This window comes from Equus asinus, chromosome 1 (genome assembly GCF_041296235.1).
Source record: "Equus asinus isolate D_3611 breed Donkey chromosome 1, EquAss-T2T_v2, whole genome shotgun sequence".
Taxonomy (NCBI): Eukaryota; Metazoa; Chordata; class Mammalia; order Perissodactyla; family Equidae; genus Equus; species Equus asinus.
The window spans coordinates 205,717,224-205,740,403 of record NC_091790.1 but is presented as its reverse complement, the minus strand read 5'-3'; the positions used below and the strand labels follow the sequence as shown (position 1 = coordinate 205,740,403).

Sequence of the window (23,180 nt, the reverse complement as noted above, 5' to 3'; positions counted from 1 at the left end):
AAGAGGCTCCAGGTCTGAGCACACTTGGGTCTGGGAGCTGGATGAGGGGCTCTGAAACTTCACTATGGCAATTTGAGTCAAATCTCTGCCCACCAGAACTAGGTTTTTTTTCCGGATGAAAGTAACACCTTACTAGGTTGCCCTTGTATTTATTCCTAGGGACCCCATGACTGATTTGTCACCACCTTGGATCCCAGGGGTCAAAACATTTTGATGGTCTCTCTGTCCTTATGGTCTAGTACACACATTTTGTCAACCATGTGTCTGACAAATATTTCCTTTTGGGGTCCAATTTTTTTCAGTTCAAAGCAGGGAGCCCAATTCAATGAGTCATTTTCCTTTCGTCTTCTCTATCTCACTGAGATAGAGTCTGCAGCTTCCACAGAATTTCTTGAGGATGTCTATGCTCCCCTTAACAATGCATTTCTGATCTTTTAAAACTTTTCTACTATGGAAAATTTTAAACACACATAAAACTAAAGAGTTTAGTCTAACAAACTCCCACATACCCATGATTCAACACATTGATTCATGGCCAATCTTGACCATCCCTACCCGCATCTGCTTTCTTCCCTCTACCCAATACACTCAATGGGTTATTCTGAAGCAAACACCATCATATTATCACAACCGTAAGAATTCTAGCATGTGAGGTATCGGTAAGATAAAAATTCTTTAAAAAGCATAACCACATGCGTTATCACACCTAAAAAGATTCACATTAATTCCTTATTATCATCAAATCTCCAGGCAGTGTTCAAACTTGGCAACTTTTTAATAGTTGGGTTGTTGAAATCAGGATCCAAACAGGTCCACATATTATATCTGGTACATAGATTCTTCAAGATTCTCTTGAATCTTTTTAATATATACCTCTAATCTAACGCCATCCCTCTTTTTTAATTCTTACAATACATTTATTGAAGAAGCTTGGTCAATTCTCCTGTATGTCAGTGTATCTCAAACTTTAAAGTTTAGGAGAGTCACCTAGGAATCTTTTAAAAATACAGATACTGATTGAGTAGCTTTGACGTGGGCCTGAGAGTCGGCATTTCTAGCTAGCTCCCACGGGATGTCCATGCTGCTAGTCACACTAAATGGCACGGGATGTCCATGCTGCTAGTCACACTAAATGGCAAGGCTGAAAAATCCCGCCTTCTTGATTTAGCTGATTGCATCTTTTTTTTTTTTTTAAAGATTTTATTTTTTCCTTTTTCTCCCCAAAGCCCCCCGGTACATAGTTGTGTATTCTTCGTTGTGGGTTCTTCTAGTTTGTGACATATGGGACGCTGCCTCAGTGTGGCTTGATGAGCAGTGCCATGTCTGCGCCCAGGATTCGAACCAACGAAACACTGGGCCGCCTGCAGCGGAGCACGCGAACTTAACCACTCGGCCACGGGGCCAGCCCCTAGCTGATTGCATCTTGAACTGGACCATTCAACATGCTCCTCTGTGTCACGTAGTTCTTGTAAGTTATTAATTAGATCTAGAGGCTTGAACCCATTTGACTTCAGATTCTTGGTAAGAATACTTTCTGGCTTGTGTTATAGGAGACACACAGAAACTGTGATAAAATTGATCAGGGTGCAGGTGTTGTTAGCCTGATCGATCCATTACAATGGTCCCCACTTAAGTGTACTTGCAGAACAGTTAAAATGGTAAAGGCAGGATAAATGCTTTCGTCTTTCTCTTTATTTATTAACTGATTTCTGGCTATTGAGCATTGAAATGTGGCTAGCACTAAGTGAGATGTGCTACATGTGTAAAATACACATCAGATTTCAAAGACTTAGTGTGAGCAAAAGAATGAAAAGTACCCCATTAATTATTTTTCTATACTGACTAGAAGTTGAAGTGATAATATTTTGGATATCTTGGGTTTAATTTAACTTCACCTGCTTCTTTCTACTTTTTAGAAAAATGTAGCTACTAAAAAATTTCAAGCTACATAGTGGTTCGCATTTGTGGCTCACCGCCCATTGCAGTGGACAGCCCAGTTCAGAGCGTGTCAGGGAAGGTCCAACATCTCCACCTCATCGATCCAATCAAAGGGACTTGGGAGCCACTCCCCAGGGCCCCAGAGAATCCTGAATCGTGGGAGGGTGCCCTGGTGTCAATAGACTCAGCCCAGGCCCGTTATATATTTTATCTTTCTTAGTCGGGCGCCCAGAACACATTTCCACAAGTCTTGTCCTGGTTCCTGCCAATACAAATTACCTACATCCTGAAACCCTGTCCTCATGAAAGTGTCTTCTCCAAGAGCAGAATTGAAATTCTATATAAGACCTTGTTTAAAAATAATCGAAAACCATTTTCCTTGATGATCTCTTGAGTCTCTTCTAGATTCGAAGCCCTCTAGGCCCAGTGACTTGGCTTCATTGGCACCAAGCTTTCCCCAACCACGCTGACTGGCAGGGACCACGGTCCTGATGCTGATTGTGTAGTAACAACCTTGAGCTGCCATCATCCATTTGGGAAGCATTATTCTGCAAAACTGACAACCTAACCATAACCAGAAGGCATGGGAACAGCCTCCTCAGACAGAGAAAACCAGTATTTGCTGCAACCACCAAATGCAGGCCCAACCAGTGGTTGCTCTTTTGAACTTGTTTGAAAAAACTAATTAAAACCAAAAAGAAAATAAGCATAGGCAGTGTCATAGCTACCATAGGCAATGCTTGAAAATTTTGCTCCACCAAGATTTGGCCCACACACAGGCAAGAGGGTGGCTAAAGATCCATCTAGGAGACAGTTTGTCAACACACCACTCATGCCTCTTCCGATTAAAAATAAAAATCTCTTGTCCACTTCTTGTCCCATCCTCATCAGAATATGAGCACCCTGCCCCCTTCATCAGTAAATGAGTGATGTGTGGGTTCCTGACTCTTGGACCAAAGAAAGAAGTTGGGTCTGTGTCTAATGTTCTGGTCTTATTTTAGTCTCTTTTAATCTTATCCCATCTTCTCACTGTCCTACTAACTAAGAATCCCACCCTCTGAGTCAGAACAAGTAACATGCCACAATCTTAATGATCTCCTTATTTTCAGCCACAAAAGCTCCCCTTCTCTTCTAGCTCTTTCAGGAGGAAACAAGCCACGTGTACATTCTTTGAGGTGCATGGACCAGTGGCTAAGGCTCATTTGAATAGAAAATGAAGTGAAACCATGAAAATAGGTCAACATATTATATTCTACCTATGAGACTTATGAGATTTCTCCAAGGTTAAGTTAGTTATTTGGGGAAAGGATCTATTGGTATAGCTAAGTAAATGCTGTGTATGTTTTGAATGCAATCACATATATACATAGTCAATCCAAATATTTAACAAATTAAATTTTAAGGTATCTCAGTTCAGATTCTCCAAAGTCAACAAAACTAATGTATTTCTCTCTCACATTAGCATTACAGAAATCACTTTTCACAGGGAAAACATTCCTTTATAGCAAGGAATTTAATGTTCTTCACCCAGAATATCTATGTAAATGAAAAAGATGGCATTACTGTTTAGAACATGATGTCTCAAACTTTTTAATTCCAAATGCTTGATGTTTTCCCTACCAGTTTTATACTGCAATTAATTGTATAAGGGAGAAATATTTTGCATGAAAAGTATAATTTTCAGCAAAATCATACTTGATCAGAAATCAGTACAGGTACAGTTATGCATCGATTAACGACGGGGGTGCATTCTGAGAAATGCATCGTTAGGTGATTTCATCATTGTGCAAACATCATAGAGTGCACTTCCACAAACCTGGACGGTCCAGCCTACTACACACCCAGGCTCTGTGGTACTAATCTTATAGGACCACCATCATGTATGTGGTCCGTCGTTGCCTGAAACGTTGTTATGCAGCACATGACTATATATCTAAAACTAAGTATAAGAACTTTAACCAAAATGACGTATTGGGGATAATAGTTCTGAAACAACTCCTGATGTATTTTCCTTCTCAGTAATTAAGGCTAAGCACCTCAGAGTCCCAGAATAGACATGGGCATTCTAAGAGATCTTGTGAGCCACAATAAGGATTCCACGGAAGACGGCAGACACTGGGCACTTCAGCAGCAGTGGCAGAACAGGATTCCCAGGGAAATGGCCAGGAAAGTCACGAGGAAAGACAAGCTCCAATCCCAATGCCATGAAACTGTAAAAAAAGAAAGAGAAAGATAGAGAGAGAATTTGTTAAAAAGTAAGTGAAAATACAACAGACACTTCATATATGAAAATGTCTAAATGGCCAATAAACATTTGACAAAGTCCTCAACCTCATTAATCAAGAAAATGCAAATTAAAACTACAGTGCAATACTCATCCATGGGAATGGCTAAAATGAAAAAGACTGACCAGACAGCCTCTGACAGGAGGATAAATGCTACAGCCACATTGGAGAACTGTTTAGCGGTATCTATCAAAACTGAACATATGTACATCCTACAACCCAGCAAGTCCACTGCCAGATTATATATATGTCTCCAACGGAAATGTACGCATCTATCCACTAAATGGCACGTATGAAAATGCTTACAGTAGAATATTCATAATAATGAAAAACTGAAAACTGCCTAATGCCCATCAATAATTACACAGATAAACAAACTGTGGTACATTCACCATGGAATACCACACAGAAATATGGATGAAGAGATTGCCGATATGTGCAATAATATGGATGGATCTCGCAGACATGATTATGAGCAAAATATGACAGACACAAAATACTACCATATAATATGTGATTCAATTTATAGAAACTTAATAGCAAGAAAATGATTCTAAGGTATCAGGATTGTTAGCTACGCTTTTTGTGGGGACAGTGACTAGAAAGGGTGAGATACTGGCCACGTTCTAGGTCTTGCAGCTTACACAGGTGTGTTCACCTTGTGAAATTCTTTGAGCTGTACACTTAGGACTGTGCACATTACTCTATGTGCACTATTATGCTTCCGAAACATGTTATGCTTTACGTAATATATATTATGCTTTAATATAAACGTCAACAGTAAGAGCAGCTCAATATCAACTAGTTTAAAATGGTCTCTTTCAGATTAATTACCCCTCCAGCAATAGCTACCTTCAGCAGAATGAAGAATCTGTGATTAGTATGAAACCATCTATTTAAAAATATTAAGAATGTCACAGGTTGCACTCCTCTTAGCAGTGTTAAATTTTACCCTGCTTCAATAGGTTATAATAATACAATTTTAAAATCTTAATGCCATGTGCCTATGGCAACCATCTGCTGCTTTATATATTATTTTGCAGTCATTTTTAAATTATCATAAGGGAATCAAGAATGCAGTCGGCTATCAGTGTCAGAATGCCCGATGAGCAGTGATTCCAGATTGAGATCATCACATGATGGTGGCCCAGGGTTAGAGCAGAGACTTAGAGGTGTCATCAGGGACTCAACGCTTCCTATCTTTGCACCCATCGTCCTCTGCAGGCTGGCTTCCCACCTCATGGCAGCACACTGGCTGCTGCATGTCCAAGCACCTCGTCCATTCACGGAAGGAAAGAAAATGTGATAAAGGAGGGCAATATTCTACCAAGCTCTCCTTCCTTACTGAAAATCAGGAAGGCAAATTTTCCCCCAGAACACCTCCTCTTCAGGAGTCTTCTACTTATATTTCATTGGCAAGAACTGTATTACACGGCCAATACTTGCTACAAAAGAAGCTAAGAAAGTTACTATTGAGCTTTCTGCTCTGTAGAGTAGAGAAAGGAGAGGGCAAAGGGGGCTGAGAATGACAGTTAAGTGAGCCACTATATGCGAGTGTTTTTTCCTGCTTTAAAAAAAGTAATGTTATATTATAAATCTTTCTCTTTTACTGTACCCTAGCACTCATCAATTCTAGAACTCTTGAAATCTTGACCCCTAAGATCCAAAAAGTGGTCCTGGCAAGGCGGGCTGTGTATGTCAGGGGACAGCAGCCCCGACTCACACCCCTCAAAGGCGCCTTACCACTTGCTTTTCACAGGAATGGCATCCATCCTGCAGATAAGCCAACGGGCATGTCCCCCAAGAGCTGAAGATGGAACCACAGATTCATCAGCTTCGGGCAGGTGCTTCTAACCATAGTCTGTGCTCAATAGATAATTGCGGTGTCTTTTGTTCAGGAACCAAGAACCAATCGCGTACTGGAACTCTGTGTCAGCTGCCTTTGTTATCATTGTCTTGGCTTCCCGGCCCTCTCTGCACCTAATAAAGCTTTATGTGCGGAACGAGTTTTTAACGAGTCAGTGCATTAAAGCTAAGTCTACTGTGGTCCCCACCATTCACTGTTGCTAACTACAGCTCTTTGTCTGACTCTAATGCTATCTACTTGAACCAGTGTGTATTTACTTATGTTCATCTCCAGGTAGTTATGACAATGACAGCTTTGAAAGAACAGCTACCAAGTTTCTTAAGGTAAAATAAAAGCAGGAATTTCTGTAAAAAGCATTTTTTGAGGTCTTATAATGATAAGTAAAAATTCTTGTTTTAAGTATTTCCCTTAGGTCACAAAACTACTCTCTTTGAATGGCCCTTCCCCTAGATGTGAAAATGTCCTTTTAAAAATCAATCTGAAGCCCATTTGGGTTAACTAACATGTTCACAAAACCCACTTCCTAACATTTTATCTAGACTAAGATCTGGTGGCTTTAATGCAAGGCAGGCCGTGGTTCTGTTCTGGGCTCTGCTGTCAGATTGCCAGGAAAACTTGGAGGGTCACCAAAAGTTTTGGGCCTCAGCGACATCTATACAACAACTGTAGTAGGCTAAATGGTTAAAAGTTTTAAGAAAAGTGGGTTAACCACGCTGTAAAGTCTTCAATGAACTATCCTCTAGTGCAACTAGAGTTAGTTGTGCTTAAAACAGGGCAGCAGTGACTGGCTTTTCTCTCCCCACTCTTGGCATCGTGGGAGTTGACTGTTCCACTCTGAAATGAGAATCTCATTTTAGGATAGCTGTAACAATCCCTGGGCCACTTATTCAGTAATAAACTTTGATTGGCTACTATTTCAGCAACGTGGAGATGACAGACTCTCTCCTTTACCAAGCTTTATTCCAGCTCCTCTGAGCCCTCTTTCTGACTAGTCCTGTCTTTGGCATGCCCAGCCCAGTCTTAGCAAGAATCCTGCTAAGTCATCCTCTTATCCTTGATATCTGATCAAAAATCTGATCACATCCCACCTTTGATGTCTAAGTCCTTTGCCTGTCTTTAGCAAGAATCCTGCTAGGCTAGGTTAGCAAGAGTCCCTACCCTTGATGTCTCCTCTTAGTCATTTGCCATCCACCGACCCCTCAATCTGCTCATAGGCTACAAATCCCCAGCTGTCTTTGCTGTATTTGGTATTGAGCCCAATCTCTCTCTCCTATCGCAATAGTCTTGAATAAGTCTTCCTTATTGCTTTAATAAGTGGCAGAATAATTTTTTCTTTAACAGAGGTTGACTTGGCAGTTGTTAGGGTGACCAACCATGTCAAGTTTGCTCTGGCCTGAGGGGTTTCTCAGGAAGCAGGATTTTCAGTACTAAAACAAGGACAGTTCCCAGAAAATCTGGACTATTGGTCATCCTAGAGTTTATAACTGTAATCAGTACTTGTTGGCACTTTGTCCAACTCTGCCAAGCAAGTCACAAAGAGACGCTCGGCTGCCAGGAAGACATCCTAAGCTTTGCACACTTCTTGGATTTAGCTCATGGGTGACATTGGAAGACACAGGCGAACACGAAAGGCTGAGATACTCCATGGATCAGGCGAACACGAAAGGCTGAGATACTCCATGGATCAGGCGAACACGAAAGGCTGAGATACTCCATGGATCAGGCGAACACGAAAGGCTGAGATACTCCATGGATCAGGCGAACACCAAAGGCTGAGATACTCCATGGGTCAGGCCCGGAAGGCAGAAAGCTGAAAATCAGGGGACACATGTAGTGATGAACAAAGCAGTTGGGCAACCCATGTCTGAGTCTTGGAAAACCCAGAGGCACAAGAGATATCACATTTGCAACTGGAGAGACTGTCTTTCTCCCACAATTTATTTTGAAAAATGTTCATGCTTCCAGAAAAGTTGGAAGAATAATGGGAATGTGTATATCATAACCTAGACTCACCAACTGTCAACATTTTGCTATACTGTCTTTCAACACATACATATATGTGTATGTGATATGTATATGTATGTATGCATGCATATTTCACTGTCTCATACACACAAACATATACACAATTGCCATTGAAGATATTTTAAGAATGTTGAATTTGCAAGGCATTCCTGATATAGGACATGAATTAAAAATCAGCATAACTGTTGTGCCAAAAGCAAATTAAGACATGAAAAGGTGCTCAGCATCACTTGCAGATAGGGAAATGCTATAGTTTTTTTTTAGATCTTTTTCATTTTTCTAATTTGGTGGGTGAAAAATAGTATGACATTCAATGCTGGTGAGAGTATGGGGAAATGAGCTATCTTATACATTGCTGATAGTAATGAAAATTGCTGGTGGAAATAGAAATTAATTTTCAGAGGAAATAATCTAGCAGGATCTATTAAAATTAACAATGCGTATATTGCATGATTCAGCAATCCTTCTCTGAGCATTGGAATTCAATCTTACAGAAATAAAAGCACCAGTTCTTAATTGTAGTACAAAGCTGTTTATTGCAGTGTTGTTTGCGGTGGCAAAAAACTAGAGATATCTGTAAGTGGGCATTCAGGTTATGGTTCAATTATTTATGGTGGAGCCACGATACGGAATATATAAAATATATTTTCAAGTTAGATACATCCATATTGACTTGGAGGTACGCCACGGCATGTTAAATGGGAACTAGTTGAATAATTACATTTTTGAAATAAAAAAGGACAGAAATCTTCATGATTTATGTTTTGTCTATCTGCAGAAATAGAGAAAAACACAAAAGATACACTAATTTGTTTGTTGTTGTGGTTGCCACAAGAATCCGTTTTCCCTTCCTAATAGAAAATCTCAGTTATTAAGGGTAATGACCATCCCCCACTGCAGACAGCTGTCGGGGGAAGAAGAAATCGAGACACCTGCCTGCTACCATCTATACTAGAGACACTGAAAGACTCAGAGCCCCTCTTATGCCCGTGGTGCAATGATCGTCATTGACCCAGGTTTGATGAGTCAGACGCTCTCTCCAGAGACTCTGAATCTTGGGAGACAGGTGCAAGCACAGAAGAAATGATTGTCTTTTATTTATCCCCCTGGCTTGGATACTGCTTGGATGCAAGCAGGACTTGTCCCCAGTTAATATTCCTCACCTATCGAGAGCTGGCTTTTTACCCCTGTCCATTTTCATGCCTGCATCTCCAGTCTTGGCGTTTTATGGCTAGATTCTACTGCAGCAGTAGTTAAAATCGCCATGGCTTACAACCTTTTCTAACTCACGCCACTTCCACTATGAGCTGCTCTTTGTGGTCGCTCGGGGATCCAGGCTAAGGGCGAGTTTAGGGCATTATAAAGTGGGAATATTTAAAAGCATGAGCTTATTTAAAAGGTTTTTGGAGGACTCGATGAAGAGAGTTGAATATATAAAGGAGAAGAGGAATAACGGATAGCTTCCTGAGGATGTAAGCAGAGGGGATAAGATTGAAAGCTTTAGAGAGTCAGAAGGACGGCTTCTCTATTGTAACCAGAGAGGAGAACAGGAAATTGCATATGCAGGTGAATTTGTGTATCACAGACCCTAAATCCAAGTTTAATCAGAGAAGCAGAGCAACCAGGATATATAAGGAATTTATTACAGCGAGGAACCCTTACACAGTGGTGGAGCTGATTAGTCTAGGTGAGGCTGCTGTTTCTGCATCTGGGGCTGGCATCTGAAGTCTGTAAGGGGGGTAGTCGGGAAGGGAAGATGAAGGTAAAGTGGGAGAAGCAAGGATAGACTGGAACATGCACGGCTGAGCTGGACCCTCAGTAGTCCCTCACTGTGGTGGGGGAGGCGGGGAGGCTGAAGGAGCCACTGCCAGACTTACACACACCCCTGGCCCAAGAGGTGAAGAAGCTTAAGGAGGACCCAGCAGGAGCTGGAAGAGCTGTGGGCCCAGCTGCCACCCACGCTAGGCCAGTGATCCTGCAGACAAGCTACAATATGCGTGAGCTGTAACAAGGCCTAGTGCCCCGGCATCAGCCTGTGGGGCATAAAAAGAAAATGGCCGCTGTCCCACTCTGCCTTCCAAACCTTGAGCAAATGTCTCCTGTTGCCTACGCTAACCCCAAACTCTGCAGGGAAGAGAATTCTGGGAAACGCAGTTCCCACTCAGATAACTGACACAATTCTACCACTGTCCGCCCTTTGCAGACATGGCATACATAGACACCTCTTTTAACCATACTAAACTTCCAAACAAGGACAGTAGCAAAAATGCTTCCACCATCTTAACATCAATTATCCTGCACAAGACTAAAAAACATGTCGGTCCTCTCCCCCAAATTGGGAACAAAGACCCTTCATTCAACCTTAGATGATGTTGATTCTTTTTCTAATTGAGTCGCATTTCACCTCTGATATCCTGGAAACTAGATGAGATATGAGGTTAACTACTCTACACATCGTAAGTTACATGCAACGGGATGGAAGGGAGAAGAGAGAAAAAAAAGTTGGCTGATATATACATAAATACATTCATATCAAAATAAGGAAGAAGTACTCATAACTATTACAGTCTTCGTTTCTGCAATTGGTCATGTGGTCATAGATGGAATTTACAACTACTTTCTCCTACTACCCATTCCGTATTTCCTTTGCCCTTAGTGAACACCATGGCTACTCAGGGTCATTAGAGCTTTCCATCAGCTTTAAACACAGAGTATAGGAGCACTGAATCCTCTGCATTCCAAAGAGACCTTTTTTTTCCTTTTGAGGAAGATTAGCCATGAGCTAACATCTGCTGCCAATCCTCCTCTTTTTGCTGAGGAAGACTGGCCCTGAGCTAACATCCGTGCCCATCTTCCTCTACTTTATATGTGGGACGCCTACCACAGCATGGCATGCCAGGCGGTGCCATGTCCACACCTGGGATCCGAACTGGTGAACCCCAGGCTGCCGAAGCAGAACGTGCGAACTTAACCACTGCGCCACTGGGCCAGCCCCCAAAGGGACGTTTTAAGAAGTTTTAAGAAGAGGGTTATACAAGTCAGCTGTAAGACAGCAGTAGATGGCCTGAAATTATTATTGGATGGAATAAGAGAAAAACAGGTCTGATAACTTGATGTAAAATAATTGAGACCCATCCAGGTGGCGATGTGGATAAGCAAGAATTTTTTTCGTGAATAAGGATGAATGTCGTAACAAATGTTTAATCATTATGAACCAAATTATCATCGCAAGATGCAAAGTGAAAACAGTCACGTATCCACATCAAATTCTCCCGATTTCAACCTTTCTTTATTATGTTTTACTTTATTAGCTCCAACTTTTCCAAGTCTCCCATCTTAGCACTAAAGAAATGAGAGGACTGTGGGCTGGCTCAGTGGCGCAGCAGTTAAGTGCACACATTCCACTTCAGCAGCCCAGGGTTTGCCAGTTCGGATCCCAGGTGTGGACATGGCACCACTTGGCATGCCATGCTGTGGTAGGCGTCCCACATATAAAGTAGAGGCAGATGGGCACAGATGTTAGCTCAGGGCCAGTCTTCCTCAGCAAAAAGAGGAGGACTGGCAGTAGTTAACTCAGGGCTAATCTTCCTCAAAAATAAACAAGTAAATGAGAGGAGGAATAATATTGAGTCAGGCAAGAGAGAAGAGAGGATTAGAAAAAAAGAGCCAAGGAAAAAAATTTGGAGGAGAGTATAGCGAAAGGGAAAAAATGAAAATCTTGACATGGATTAGCTCAAGTCTCTGACAAATTGGATCCTCACTTAGCATTAAGAAGGCTAGGATTAATAACTTTATATCTGAAAATATCTGATTCAGGATATAAATAACTGTTCCTAGGATGGGTTCCAAGAGAGGACTGCCCAGAATAACACACTGTGGCAAACTGGCAAACATCAAGGGACAGAGTTTCAAGTATGCTAATCTCTGATGAATCTTCATGTAAACATCACTGCTAAAGAAAGGATAAATGAAGCTTCTTCTCTGATTCTAATGAACATGTTGTAGATAAATGGAATGAAAGACACATGTTAAAAAGCCTAAAATAAAATGTAAAAGTTCAGCTTTTATGATGTTCCTATACACATATCCCCCGATACGCTGAAAATTGTCTGTAGGAATAGAACGTGGGACTCAACACTGTCTGCATATTCCTCTGATTGCTTATGCTTCTGTGAGAGTTCTCAGAGCTGGGCACAGAGGCAAGCAGAGTGAGTACATTCTCCCACTTAGAAGCACATTAGAATTATCCAGAACTCTATCAAATCATTTAACCATTGAAATAGTTGCAAAGTGTTCTAAAAATAAATTGCTTTCGTGTTCATTGAAGTTCTTTGCTTTTTATAGTCTTACTTTCCTTTCTCATCACAGGTATGGCACAGACTCTTTCTTCCAAGCATATGAGAAATACAGAAGCAAGATGAATACCAAAATCCTTGACATTCACCCCAATGAGTTATCCTTATATTACAATTGAAATGGCAGAAAGTCAATGCTATCCAATCACAGCATTCTGGCTGCTGCTTTCCCGCAATTTTCTGTCCGAGTCACCCTACAGCCTCCACAGTCCCGACTAGTAACTCTTAACATTGCCTTTGACTTCCCAAGGAGTAGTATGTTCCTAAGTGAAGAGAACGACCCGATTCACAAGTGAGGAAAGAACTGCCTGTGAGCCCTCCTCAGCAAAGAGCACAGCGTTAGAACTTCTACACAGTTGGGCTTTTAATATCGGACAAAATGTGTCTTCGGAATTGACTGGGAATGGAATGTTCACAAACAAAGAGTGACACTCTTTCAGTTTCACCGTCCCTCAATTCGTTCTAAGCTTAAAGCTCAAAATATTTGTTCATGTTAGAAGACAAAAAAAAAAAAGGTATTTTAACTCATTTAAGGAGTCATGTACCTAATTTTGAGACCATTTTCTCTTTGTTATGTTGTTTGTAAAAACAGTTATATGTTGAAATGTCTGCCCTTTTTGGTAATAACAATGGTTTTTATTAATATCTTGGGAAAATGTCCCTAAAATCCCTGTATTTATCTCGATAGACACCGAGTTATTTTAATTCCTTTTAGATTAGTGCTATTCTTTTTTCCACGAACTTCACTACACAACAGGCATTTATATCGGAGACACCATGAACAAATTTCACTAAGACTTTATTCATTTTCACCTGTGCTGTGCTAATAAGCCGCAAATTAAACAGCTCCATCAAGCCTCAGCAGCTGGCTCTGTGCCCCACTGAGGATCACAAACTGAAAAACGATTATTTGGGGAGGCTTTATAATTATACTAAGATGAAAATGTTGGCAGCCAGGAGATCCATATTTTTCAAGGTCTGAGAGAAAATTTAATGAAAGTGCCACAAATATATTACTTAGGATGATCGTTTGCACTTAATATGAGGCCCTTTTCTCTCTGGATTTCAAAGTCTGGACTAATTAATTAGCCCTAATTCCCCTGTTTTCCTGATGGTCAAGCACTCACAGACCTCCTGAGACCACACAGTTATCACAGTGAAGTAGAAAGAGTGCCACCGGGGGTCAAGAGACCTGTGAGTTAGTTAACACCTGTTGGGTGTGAGTCTTTGTTTCTTTCACTTGCGAGTTGGTGACCCTGGAGGCCCCAACCCAGAGCTGGCAAACAAGGCCCCGAGGCTAAATCTGGCCCCTTGCCTGTTTTTGTAAATAAAGTTCTATTGGGACACAGCTTTGCTCATTGGCATACACATTGTCTATGGCTGCTTTCACACTGCAAAGGCCCAGTTAAGAAGTCAAAACGGACTTCATGGATCATAGTGTCTGAAATACTTTCTATCTGGCCCTTTAGAGAAAAAGTTTGCTGACCCCTGACCTAACCTCTCTGAACTTGTTTCCCCTCTGTAAAATAGAATGCAATAGTCAATAATACAGCAACTTCATTAGAAGAGGTATGTTTTAAATTTGCACAATGATGACTGTCTTTGATGGTGCTTCAAAACCAAGGTGAAAAATCCCTAGAAGTGATATTAATTCATTCAAAATGCTTCCATCTACTCTTTAAATATTTATCCATCATCCACTTGACATTAAGCACCATATTAAACAGTGACGGGGAACACATGTTAAGGGAGATAAGACCTGTTTCAGTTAGTAGTGGAGGGATGATGTGGGGGTGGGTGGGGACAGGATGTGAAATGGAAAATTATTTTAAAATAGTCTTCCTGGTGCTTTAAATATAAGTATTGGGATGAAGGCAAGCTCCTACATTTTGGGCTCCCTGCCCTGTTTGTACTCCTTGCCCTGAAAATGGTTCACAGATGGATCACACCAGCCATTATATTGAGTTGAGTATGAACTCTCTCATTCTTGGCTGGTTTAGTCATCCTCGATCCATGACAAAGAGCCTCCGGTTATATAATTCGTTATAATCATAAATAGAGGGACCAAAGAAATTCTACCTCAAGGCATCACAGACGTGTCATGAAAGGGGGCATGTGAGCTTGGCCGCAGGAGATGAGATCAGATCTGCACAGGCATGTGTGTGGAGAAGGTCGTTCAGATGGGGAGATCGACAGTTTGTAAAAAGCTATGGAGGTGAGAAAGTTCTGGATGTGTTTAGAGAAAGACCAATAGTCCAGTTTGGTGGGAAGAGAGCAAAACAAAGGGGAGTGGCTGGAGATAAGCCTGGAGTGCCCAGGTTCTGGAGCACGTTGGAGAGCAATAGGAGATCGTGGAGCTCTCTGACGGCAGGCTAATAGGACTGAAGTTTGCTCTGCAAGCAGTGAGAAGCTACTAGAAGCTTTGGGACCAGAGCAGTAAGCATTGTCTGGCTAGTACTTTTTTGAGTATTGTGGAACTCGTAGAACTACTTAGCCTGCTATAACCTGAGCAGGCGCAGATATTTTTCAAACGGGATCAAATGAAAGACGAGCTTCTGTTGTCTCAATGTCAGCCTAAACATTTTTTGATGGTGATTTATAATAGAGAGACTCTAATCTGAGAACTATGGGTGGTTATTGTCTTTTCATACATAGCTTTTCGCTGAAGGTCTTCAACCTGCTTCTTCGTAGTGTCTTCCAAGGCTCCACCCCACAGCAACTCCCTCCAGCCAGGAGTCTGGCCCTCGTCCTGCTGCCCTGCTTGTTCGTTCCAGGCCAGGCTCTGGTCCAGCTGCGCCTCCAGATGGGAATGGGTTTCCTCCTCCCCCTCCTCTGCTACCCTTCAGAGCCCTCTCCAGACTCAGCCCCTCAGAGGCCCTCCCTCATCATCCTAGGCCCCATGCCTTCTCCCTACTTTGCATTCCATTACCCTGTATCAGTCACACTGGCGTTTAACGTGCTGTTACAGAATGGAACTTGGTCATTCCACGGGTGCCTGCTGACTGCTAAGTAAGCCCTATCTGCAAGGCAGCTCAGCGCCCAACGAATGTTAGTTCAACGGAAGCGAGTTTCCTATAATCAGACCACTTCATTTCACGACATGTGCTGGGTTTGTGTTTAACGCTGGCCGACCACCCCGGCTTTCCTCACGTCACCTCTGGGGGGACCTGGGCTTCTCTCGGGTGGTAGTGGTGCTATGGACAAGTGGCGATGCAGACATGGCTAAGCGCACTGCTATGTCCTGACTCTGTCAGCCTCTGCCCCGCAGAGGACTGAGTGCTCAAATCTATATTAGAAGGCACTTCAAAGGCGGGAAAGAGAAAAATTCAGCCGTTTTGAAGATATAGTCTTATTTTTGTTCTCTAAAAAGTAATTATTTAATCTTTTCTGTATATCATTACATTAAAACAAGTTATCCACACATTGTTTACATTTGTACATATTTAAACATGAAAGAACAAGCGTTATTTGACTTCCACAAGCCATACAGGTATCAGGCTATGTTTTTACCATGTGTTCCCCAAACGTCATCCATTTAGCCCATTGAGCAGTCTGAGGAGAAACTGAATATTTTAGTATGTCATTTATACCAGGTGATCATTTCAGAAAATCTCTTTTTCATTATAATTACTTAGCATTATTCAATGCTTCATGATTATTTTATCGTCTATAAGATCATGTGGTGGGGCTATTTCTCATAAAATCCTGTGTTCCAGGATATCAAGGACATATCCATTGAGTTCTAATCTGATAGAAATTATTGAATCCCAACCTCGGTTTCTACATGTACCAGGTTTCAAGACAAGTGCACGTTTCTGAGACCTCGCCCTGAGTCCCTTCAATCTGTCCTATTCCTGCCGCTGACTGTAAAGCAATAAGCACAAAACTTGGCACTATTCCCTCTTGGCATAAGCTTTCCAATTATTGAAAATTAAGTAATTCCCTACCGAGGAGAAATCATTAAATATACAGTAAATAATGAGGTTAATTAATTTAACCCCTTCTAATTAGGAAACTAATTAAATCAGAAAATTAAAACTGACACAAGACATTAAAATTGGGAAGTTCTCAACTTGGATTTAACAATCATCTCTCCGTCTTCAACCAATTCCAAAAGAGGGATGTGTACTAGCTACAAAAAGATAAATCAGGGCACTGTTTTCAACCATAGAAAGTTCAATTTTCCATACTATAAGTACTATTTTTACAGAGTTTACCTTTTTTCTACTTCTATTATATATGTAATTAAACCTCGTTCCTTTTAATGTTTTTAAAGACCGAATTAGAGTTAGTCCTGAAAGATGGATTTAGCCCCAATTCTGCTGGTAACTGATCACGAGCAGGGCACTTTGGAGTCTCTGGGCCTCGGTTCTCTTGTCCTCAGTATATTCTATGAAAGAAGTGAGACTGACTCATAATATCTTGGAGATGGAAAGAGATCTAAACAGGAGTAATGGATCAAGAAGCCAGAGTTGGGGAAGATTGTTAAAACCTTTGTCAGTGTGGCATGGTGCAGAACCAGGTCCTAGCTTAGGGTCTTCATTAATTAGTTGGTGAGCTGAGATAAAACGAAGGATATATTTTGCAAAGACACCGACTTTCTCTACAACTCTAACTGTCGTACCTGTTGACATTACCTCTGGATATAAATCTCCAACCTCTCAGAAGTCTCTGAGTAACAACACAACAGAGAATAAGGTTTGGTGCTTAGAGCCACTGGCAATGGTGTTTCTAAGCTTAAAATACCTCAGTAGGTGTCCTGCTAGAAGTTTTTGGACTCTCCATCCTTTCTACATTGTTCTCACTCTTCATTCAGTTGACCAGGGCATGGGGCACTGTGGTCAAGGCCCCCAGTGTGATCCACTCTGGGGAGGGGAGCTAATATAGATTCCCAAAAGCCAGCACCAAACATCATTTTGACAAAAAGGAGTTCTTTGACAGACGCTTGATCTCATCTACAGGAAGGTGAGCAGCCCGTTTGTAGGGAACTTGCCAGATTTCAGGGCTCTCTTGACTCAGTTATGTCTTTCCTGTACCTGGCGCCTGTGAACACTGACAGAAATTACGTGCAGCCAATCTGAGCAAGGTGGTATAAAGTGCTAGAAGAAGCTGGTGGGGCACAATCTCTTCCCCCAGATTTGAATGCTTAACTCATTCATTTTAATTACTGCAAACAAATGTGTTCTAATTCCTTGGCATGTTCACGCTCTTGGGTGCTTTACAACAAATGGTCAACACGATTCATAATGACAATTTTATTTTCACACACTTCAAAGGCCATACATGAAGCACTAGTTAATCCCCAGCCAGCCTGTCACAAAGCACTTAACTTTAAATAGCCATTAAGTGACTTTCTCCCAATACCACTGCTACAGCATTATTCCATACCTCAACTTTAACAAGGAAAGATGAACAGAACCTGGAAGGAGAGTGGACAGAACAGGTTACCTTGCCAGCTCGAGGAAACCTGACTAGGAACCTGGGAAATAAACACCCTAAGCCCACTCTTCTCCCTCCCATCCCCTCACCTCTCTGCTGGGGTTCCCCATTCACCAAATCAACTGGAAGCCAGAGTACGAGGGAGATTATTTATATAATCCAGTCAGGTCAGGGTCCTGGAGCAGAGAACAGGTGGAGGATGGGGCGTGGATCTGAGGGTGGGAGAAAGACGAATGGAAAATATCCAGCATGTCCATTACAGGCCTTCAATAAACACCTAACTGCTTTTTAAAAAGAACACTATTAATCCTTTCCATCAAAAGCTAATAACCCCACATTCAAGAAGTATCTATTGAGTAGCTATTTGCAAGCATGGTTTTTAAAAAATTATCTTTAAGAATTTTCTGTTTTATGTTATATCGCATTCTGTAATCTTCATTTGTAGATTTTTTTGAAAACTAAAAATGGCAGAAATTGGCAAGATGCCATCAATCCCATTTCCTTTTCCAGGATACATAGACGACTACATTTCCCACGCTCCCTTGCAGTTTAGGTTGGCATCAAGCAACCAGGTTCTGGCCAATGGAAGTGGTTGGACGTGGAAGTATGCTGCTCTTTTTACGCCTGACCATAGAATTTTCTGCACAATATTATACTTGCTTTCTCCTCGTCTAGAGCTGGAAGCAAATGGCTCTCAGATAGCAAAGCCACAAGATGACAGAAGCCCTGAATGCCCATTTGGAGGAAAGTTGTCTGAGCAAGCCACCAAGTTGTGTGCAAGAAACTTCCAATGTCTTAATCCAGTGAAACGCTGTAGTTTGTTACAGCATCTCAAACCAGCTCTGTCAACAGCAGTATTATTGACATTTTGCACAGGCGATTTCTCTGTTGTGGGGACCATCCTGTGCATTGTAGGATGTTCAGCAGCTCCCTGGCCTCCACTACTAGATGCCAGTAGTACCCCCTCCCTGTGGTCACGACAACCCAAAATGTCTCCAGACATTGGGCAGTTTTGACCCCCACGGGCCATGTGGCATAGTTGAGAACCACTGATCTAAGTCCTCTTGATAATAAGCTCATTGTGTGCTAGGCAATGTGCGTAGAGAGAAGGGAGACAGGTACGGGACATAATTTCTGACCTTAAGAGCATGGAACAGTATAATACATCAAACATGTAGCCTTATTTTAAGATGACTGCTTCACTGCAGCATTGTAACTGTTAAATTGGAAACAATAAATGTGCAACAATACAGAATTGGTTAGATAAAGTACATTAAAAAACAGTATTATGTATCATCCATTAAATGATGTAGATCTATTATTTACTGACATGGAAGGACATTCTTATTTTGTTTTTTTTAAGCAGCAACAGAAGAGTGCATGTGGAATAATATTTTTTAAGGAAAAAATTTTTTTTTCTTGTGGGACAGATTGTCACTGAGCTAACATCTGTGCCAATCTTTTTCTTTTTGCTTGAGGAAGATTGTTGCTTTATTTTTTATGTGGGATGCTGCCACAGCGTGGCTTGACATATGGTGCTAGGTCCACACTGGGGATCCAAACCTGTGCACCCTGGGCTGCCGAAATGGAACATGCTAACTTACCAACTATGCCACCAGACCCGCCTCAAAAAATACTTTTATGTGAGGGGAAAAGTCTACAAGGATTTTAAGTGTTGTTTCTAGGGATAGGATTTGGGGTAATTTACTTCTTTCCCTCACTCATGTTTTTTAGGTTTACTACACTTAATAGCTAGATGACTACTGGGGACAACTGTGCCCTGTGGGTTAGTCAACTAAACCTTTCCCATAAAGACACAACGCCCTCTGGGTTCCCAGGTTCTCCTGCGATAAAACTCTGCCCTGTTTGTGCCGGTAACTTAAGTATTCCCTTTCAAGAAAAGGTTAAATGTAGTCCATAAACCCTAACTAAAGGTTTACCGAACATTGCTAATAGCTACCTTTCAGGGGTGTGTGACTAGCTGAACCGAACTGAACATGAGAACACGACTGAGATTGTTGTATGCAATATAAAGAGATGTGTTTTAAAAAAGCCATTTGGAAATATTTATCTAAATCACTGCCTCAAGTTCCCACCAGTAGGTACAATTTGAGTTAAATATTCCCAACTCTATTTTCGCTTTTTCTAACTTCACACTTAACTTTTATCCTAGCCTCAGGTTATCTAATTTTGCAAAAAGAGATAATCACAAATGCATTACTTTACTTACCAAATTAGCATTAAACAAGCTGTTTATTCTCTGAAGGTCGATTATCAACAAAACAACTGTTTTGAACTTAGCCACGTAGGGAGGAAGAACTATTCCTCTCCCCTCTGGGTCCTTCTGGCTGGTCTAAGAATTAAATTTACATGAGACAGATTAACAGGAGAAAATCAAAGTTTAATAACATGTACACACAGGAGAAACGCAGGAACACTGAGCAACTCAAACAAAATGGCTGAAGCCACGACCTCAAATACCATCTCCAGCTAAAGACAAGGAGGATGTTGGGGATAATGGTTTGGGACTTCAAAGGAGGGGAAGACAATTCACATGGAGATGGAAAAGCAAATGTCTGGTAAACAAATATTTGCTGGGCCATCTACAGACAATGTGACCAGACAGAGAACTTTGATAAAAATGGGTTTAGCAAGGATGCTCCCAATCTATCAAACCCACAGTTATCTCTGATGATGGCCTGTCAGGACTTCTTAAATTTTTTTTCTTTTAGGCAGTTAGGGGGAAGGTCAAAGTTTCTCTGTCTTTTGTCCTTAAAAATAATCAAGCCAAAGAAACACATTTTGGGGTGGCCAATTCTGATCTCCCACAGTTGGAAGAAGTGTAAAATATTAATGCTCAGAGTGTCATATATGGGGGTAGCACACGCATCAAAGTTAACGGAAACGCAAAGCTTCTGTTTAACAACTGATACTGTTATTATCCGAAAGTGGGTAATCCTCTAAGTGCCACAAAAATCAATGATAAGAAGTATCTATTTATTGGTGAATAAAATACAGCAGTCTCAATATGGTATTTTTTTCTATAACTTTGCATATGGATATCTTACAGAAACGGACCTCTTGTGAAGATCATTTTTTAGGAGTTTTAGTGCTAGTTTTTAAAAACTGAATTGCCACCGGTAAGTCTTCTGGTAGAGTCATCCCTCCTAACTTCAGGATGTCAGTTTTGCAGACTTCCTCAGAACATCCACTATGCACATGAAATTAGATTTCATCTAAAGCTGTTTATTTCTCATTCTGGCAAGCAGCAGTGTTGGATGCACTCTACGAAATGTTTTCTTTGTGTGGTGACCCGGGCCTGCCTTATGCGGGTGCCGTAAGGCCTGCACGTGCGTACTGATAAACAAATGACAAGCAGTAGGATACTGGAACACATGAGGAAGCCATTTGGTGTAAAACTTATTTGGCCTGACCTTGTTTTTCCAAAAGGGCGTGACGGGGTCTTTGAGCATGCATTTATAGCTGCTTTAAGGATTTGCTATGTCCCAAAGACAAGAACAAATGGCCTTAAGATAAAGGTGCAACTTCCCCACATTCCCATTTCCTTAAGGATAAGCATCTCCCTAGACTAGGAACCAATGGCTGCACTCTCCTGTGACCACCCAGCTCGAGATAGCAGACCTACTACTTGCTGTGTGAACTGCTGTGCCAACAAGGCAGTCTTGTGACTTCTGTAAAAGGGACATTCCATTCATATGCGATACACGCTCTTTGATAGTATACAGCCACTCTGTACACCCTACTTCTTTGGTGCCCTTCCTTCCTTGCCGAAGGAGGGCCCAGGCTAGTCCTCACATCTGGCTCACCTTATGGTGATTTTTAGATCAGTTATATTATTTGCACTGACAGTACTACACTGACCTGCACGGTTCACATGGGGTGTCCTACAATTTCCGACAGGCTGATGACATTTTAAACAGGTTACTTAGTTCCATAATCTACCTTACTATCAGAAGTCATAGTAGGGTAAGCTTGTCCTGCTGGGTGTTCCAAGTTCTTTTTTAACTTACACAATACCCGGTTAGGGTATGCTTTAAGTGTTTTAACATAATACCACATGGTTAGCTCCTATGCAACCAAAGAAGAAAAGTGCTCACCAAGTTATCTCACACAGGTCAATAAAGGGCACGCTAATTTTGGTTCTATTTACAACTAATTTATTACACTGACATTTTCTCAACGGCCAATGTAAAATGTTGCGATGGTGAATACTAAACATATTCCTGGGTATTCAAAGGAAGGACCGTAAGTTCTTACTCACTCAGGCAAACTCTGAATGCTTTTATTATTTGTAAAGGAAATCCGTTAGCTTTACAATGTGGCTGTTTCATGCTGTTCTAAAGACAAACGAAAACGGCAAAAGACAGAAGCACGAGGAAGAGAAAACGGACGAATACTGAGAAAGCTGGGCGCGCTCGCCCCCTCCCCGTGGGCAGCCGCTCACCGCGCGCACGAGGCCGCCGCCGCAGCACCCCGGACCAGGACGGCGGACGGGGCCCCACGCCGCTCCGCCTCCAGCCCCGCGGGCCCACTCAGCCGTGCCTCGGAAGCGCGTTCAGGTCGCATCGGGGCGGCACCGGGGCTCCGAAAGCTTCCTCCTCCTCGGGACCAACTTCCACGCACGCTCACTCCCGTCGCTCTCCCGACGCCCTGCGGTGCTCCCCGGGCGGCCGGAACCGAGCGCGCGGGCCGCGCGGACCACAGGCCCCGCCCCGGGAGGACGGTAGAGGCGGGGCACGTCGCGGCGCGCGGTCGTCAGGACTCCGGGGGCGGGGCGGGCTCGCTCCGACGGCCCAGGCGGGAGAGGGGCTCGGGCCAGGCGGGGAGAAGCCGGCCTGCGGCGTTACCTCGGGTCCCGTCGGGCAGCAGGCGCCGACACTCCGCTCTTCTGTGCCCAAGGCCCCGAGACCCCGGCCAGAGCGCCCGAGGCCCGCTCCCGCCGCCTGGCCCGCAGGCTCCGCCCCCGCCGCGCGCATGCGCGACCCGAGCAGCCGCGCGTGGTGACGGGAGGGGCCTCGCGTTCCCTTTTTCCCTGGGCCGGTCCACTGCGGCCGCACCGAGGGGGGGGGCGTGTTTTCCCGCTTCACCGGGACCCCCCCCCCCCACTCAGTAAGCGGCCGCTACGGTCCCCCGGTCTCCGCAGCGGGCTGGGCGGTGCCCGTGCCCTGGGGACCGCGGGCTGCAGCGGAGGCGCTGCGCGGCGCCCGCGGGCGGCCGGCTCCTAGGAGCTCCCCCTCGGCGCCGCACAGG

General features: G+C 42.7%; 1 long non-coding RNA gene across 1 annotated transcript; it reads right to left on the bottom strand.

Moving 5' to 3' along the window:
• Positions 1–15,807: 15,807 nt before the first annotated feature.
• Positions 15,808–22,886, bottom strand: LOC123283170 (uncharacterized). The gene is made up of 4 exons (XR_011505606.1): positions 22,375–22,886; positions 20,140–20,262; positions 17,999–18,121; positions 15,808–17,889 (listed from the first exon to the last, which is right to left on the bottom strand). It is a non-coding gene; the product is annotated as an uncharacterized lncRNA (long non-coding RNA).
• Between the last annotated feature and the right edge of the window lie 294 nt (positions 22,887–23,180).